General features: G+C 34.9%; 1 pseudogene; it reads right to left on the bottom strand.

Annotated features, from left to right (window-relative positions):
- Window positions 1-275: 275 nt before the first annotated feature.
- Window positions 276-3,911, bottom strand: LOC145789071 (putative aldo-keto reductase 1; annotated as a pseudogene).
- Window positions 3,912-5,069: the final 1,158 nt, after the last annotated feature.

The following is a 5,069-nucleotide window of genomic DNA, read 5'->3' as shown; positions in this document are numbered from 1 at the left end:
AATATAATGTCATCGACTTGCTATAGTAATTAACCTACTGACATCCTACCATGTGGCACACAAAATAAAGGGCTCTCTCTCTCTCTCTCTCTATTTTTATCTCAATATTGGGGCTACATTTTGGGTATAAAACTTGGTATTCACATCTCATTCACCTCACATTATGAAAATGGTTAGCAAAAAAGATACACTAAGATCACAATCTTATCAAGACAACGTAGCAATCCACAAGAAGCTGCAAAGATGAAATACAAAATTGAAAAATATAAAGCTAATCACTTGGAATTCTTTGGCAGTAGTGTGTTTGCAAACTGATACGTGGTGAGACGAAAACTTTCCAACATTCTAGGCCCTCCTACCTCAGAGATCGGTATTACATCAGAAATCTCTTTTAAATCATCTTATGTGAGCTTCACTCTCACGGCACCAATGTTCTCATCAAGGTTTTTAATCTTAGTTGTTCCTACAAATGTACAATCAGAGGTCAAATACTAACTTAACCATTTGAAATACAACATTTAGGAGCACATTTGGAAAGTTTTGGGTTTGTTTTCAAAACCTGTTTTTGGGAAAATACTAAAAACTAGTGTGGTGAAAATAAATACCAAAAATCAATAAGGATTCATTCTCTCTCTCTCTCTCATCCTTTTATTTCCTTTCCTTCCTCATTACATTGTTTTGCTGCAAGTTACAGAACACTTGTAGAACAAAAATCAAACCCAATTTCTAAAATCTAACAAAACATTCCAACAATAATGTTAATTTAATCTTTCAAACTACCATTTTCCCTTTGTAGTTGTTTGATTTCAAGAACTCAATACAAGAAGAGATCCCCTGGTTTTTTGAGCTGGTTTTGTTTTAACTTCCTAGAATTCTTAAATTGATTAACTTTGCTTTGATTGCATAAACATCCACTACACAAATTATTAAAACCTTCTACACATCTAAATATGATTAAAAAAAAAATTCACGAATTTTTAGAAAAACTAATCAAAAGTAATCATTCAATAGAAATTATGTTTAATTTAATTCAAAAGCCAAAAAATCATATTTCGGCAAGGTTTACGTTGAATTGTAAGAAAGACCACAATCTCCTACTTATCAAACTTGTAGCATTTTTGACATAGCTTTTCACATTTGCTTCATTACCAAGAAATCAAAATTTTGATGAGTCACTCACCAGGTATAGGTACCATATCATCCCTTTGATGAAGAATCCATGCAAGTGCGAGTTGAACAGGGGTGCAACTATGCTTCTTGGCCAACTCTTTTACTTGAAGATAAAAGATCTTGTTGTGCTCTAAATTCTGCCCTGTAAACCAAGGACGTGATAGCTGATATAAAGATTAACTTAGTCATTCATTCATATAATTATTTGACTAACCAAAATGAGGAAATATTTGAATGAATTTGCACTTCATTTGTTTTAGCAAAAAATATTTTCCTATATTTGGTTGCGACCTTGAAACTAATGTACTACTAGTTGCTGTATTAGTGATGGCATTGGTGGTTGTGGTAGGGCGGTGGAGGTGGAGGTGGCGGTGGGGGTGGGGGTGGTAGTGTGGTGCTGTTACTAAGACCTTAGTTTGGAAAACATTTTCTACCTTTCAAAAACTTTAAAAATAAAAATAATAATTCCACCTAAATAAGTTTGTGTTTTGTTGACTACAAAAAATGTTTTCCGTTGACTTTCGCTTTATGCTGAAACAAACGGAACATTAGTTAAAAAATATGATTTTTATCTGACATTAATTAAATTGAAAGAAAATAAAAGATAAAGATCCAGTTCAATACCAAGAAGCTATTTGTAGGGACAGCCTCGACAACTGCCTTGCCACCAAAAAAATGATAAGCAGTGGGGGAATATGGAACTATTGCAATTCCAAGTTCCCTGATAACCAACACATCTTTTAGACAAAATAAGGTCAAAGGAGAAAACAAAAGAAATTGGAAGTCTAATAAAAAATAATAAAAATGGCTACAAGTTTAAGATGGAAATTCCAACAAAGAAGAAATCACAAAAAATGATTACAAGAATTTGGAGTTCAAACAGAAAGTAAGGTGTCTTCTTATGATAAACATCTTTCTATAAACGAAAAAGGGTGATCCAAAGCATGAGGCTCTCGTTAAAGAGGTGTTTTTTAGGATTATTTTAATGAAGAGTAACAATTGGACAGGAATCTCCAACATTTTGGATAAAATGCAAGTAAATTTTGGAAGCAAAATGAAGCACCTGCAAATTGGGATTATTTCTTCTTCAATGTCACGAGTGAAAAGGGAATACTCCATTTGTAAAGCAGTTATAGGATGAACAGCATGTGCCCTCCTTATTGTGTGTAAGCTTGCTTCTGATAAACCAATGTATTTGATTTTACCCTCTTCCGCCAATTTCTTAAGTTCCCCCCCATCTGCCATTCATGAAGAAAATTCAGCATCAATCAGTAAATATTTCGAACATCACTTAGATTTGAGGAAAGTATTCCAACTAATTCGAAATGAGTAGCTACTAAGGTACCATTCCTTTCAAGCGAAAGAACAAAAAGAAAATCAATAAGATAGTTGGTTGTTTCGTAAAAAAAAAAAAAGGTTAAATTTTAGGGTCATCTTGTCTATACAAATCTAAAATGTACAAAAATTTTGACTAAAATTTGAAAAAAATTTCACTAAAAACAAAGCCAGCTTAAAGTTGGGAGCTAAAAGAACAGGACTTGAGGGTGTGTTGATAAATGGAAAAAAGAAACAAGTCACTTACAGTCTCCTCTATAGGGACTGATGTGTCAATCCGATGTACATAGTGGAGATCAATGTAGTCCACACCAAGGCGCTTCAGGCTAGCCTCACAACAGGAGCGCACAATTCAACACTTCCATTCACCACAATTTGAGTAGGGTCAAGTTTGACTATTCCAAATTTTGTAGCTAACTGGATCTTTTCTCGAGGCAACTGCTTTAATGCCTGCGAGTTTTAGGATCTACAACCGAAATAACTAACACACAAAATACCCAAAATAGATTCATTTTTTCTTTGAAAACAGTGAATAGAAAGATAATTTTCTAGACAACATCGACTGCATGTATCATATTCTACATATTTACACTCCATTCGTTTCTACGGATTAGAAAATATTTTCATTTATATGTTTGATTATGACTTTGAAACTGATGTGTCAATAGTTGTAGTTGTGGTAGTGGTGGTGGGGCAGCAGCTGCGATTGGCAGTGGTGGTGGTGGTGGTGGTGGTGGTGGTAGTGATAGTGGTAGTGTAGTGGCATTAGTAAGACTTTTTAGTCCAGAAAACATTTTCTATCTTTCAAAAGTATAAAATGTTTTCCCCCCAAAAAAAGATTTGTTGTTAGATAATAGTCCAGAAAACGCTATGGGCAACATAAAAAATAGGAAACGAAAACAAAAAGAATAAATTAAGGCAGAGAAAGTGTGATTAGAAAACTTGACTTGGAATATATGACAACATAGTGCTAATGGTCCTTTGTCCCAATGTAGAGCTGAGAAGAACTCATGTTTTAGGAATTCTCAAAACAAACAATTCAACAAAATCTTTCATTTTCTTAAAACTTATCAAGTTCAAATTCTTTGTATTTCTCTATTAATAGAATACATTGAATGTAATAAATGGCTATAACCAAATTTCATAGCAAGCCCAAAATGCTCATGTACCATATGAAGGAAAGCATTACCTTTCCCACTAATATTTCGTTAGCGTTGTCAGCTCCATAAATATTTGATGCATCAAAGAAAGTGGTTACTTTACTGAATGCATACTTGATAATTTGCAATGCCATCCTCTTCAGGGATGAGAGAATTGTACATACTAGTAAGCCTCATACAGCCGTAACCCAATTTTGAAACTTGGAAAAAAAAAATCAAAATTAATGAGAAAGACATGTTGTCCATTTGCTATTGTAGTCCATTTTTGTTGATGACTCAAAGCTTTACAAATAGTATTTTGACAGTACGAATTAGCTCAACTAATAAAATTCGTTGTATAGAACTTGAAAACTACAAGATGGACAAAGCCCCAGCGTATATAACCCAGCCAGAAAAATATTTAAATAAATCAATAAAACTATTTTTTCAAGGTTGAAGAGGATTAAAAGCTTGATTTGAAGTCACTACTAAGATTGAAATCCAATCTGAACATTTTCCGAAAATCCATCACTCTTTTCTTTTTCTTTTTTCAAGAACACCCATAATTTTTTTTTACTGTTCACACTTTTTTTTCCCCAAAAATTATAATTCGGTTAATTTAAAAGTCCACATCCAGTTATAAATAGCTGTTAACAGGTTCTCAAATTCGACACATTTTTCTTATTCATCAAACCACTCAGTTTGGATATAAGATTACAAATACATCGCGTTTTGCACTCACCACTAGTGTATATCTCTATTCTATTATATAAATCACACAAATCACTTGGTGTGAATCTTTGTCACATAATTTTGATTCCCAAAATCCCATAGCAACTATAGCGACCCCGGTCTTTTCCCACTTGATTATTGTATCCGGACTTAGGTTCCGTAGATTCTGTCATTGTATAATTGTTGTTGTTGTCCCTTATTTTCTCATTTGGAATTATAGGATGTGTTGGGCAGGTTTGTTTCAGGTTGGTTGGGTTTAGGAACCAAGTGTTGCTGTCCAGGTTTTTGGTTCTTCGCTCGAGCGAGGAGTTGTTCGCTCGAGCGAATGGTTGCGTTTGTTTTGGACCTGTAGCTGTTCATTCTTGGCTCGAGCGAGATTTTCTTCGCTCGAGCAAGTTAGTTCGTCCTTCGCTCGAGCAATAGTTCCTTCGCTCGAGCGTGTGTCTTGTTGCAGACCTGAGGGTTTGAGTTCTTCGCTCGATCGAGCTTTCTTTCGCTCGAGCGAGCTTTTGAGTTGTTGGCTCGAGCAAGGCTTCCTTGGCTCGAGCGTAGTTTCTCTGTGTCTGGTAGCTCGAGCGACAAAGTCTTCGCTCGAGCGAGCCTGTCCAGTTTATATACCCAGCAGCGGGTTTTGATCAGTCTTTTCTTATTCTTTTTGGTTCTAAACCCTAGGTCCGACTTCTCTCCCTCAAA

Source organism: Camellia sinensis, chromosome 5 (genome assembly GCF_055761805.1).
Source record: "Camellia sinensis isolate YWXY chromosome 5, ASM5576180v1, whole genome shotgun sequence".
NCBI classification, from domain to species: domain Eukaryota; kingdom Viridiplantae; phylum Streptophyta; class Magnoliopsida; order Ericales; family Theaceae; genus Camellia; species Camellia sinensis.
Note: the sequence above shows the minus strand (reverse complement) of the source record. Positions and strands in the feature narration are given on the sequence as shown.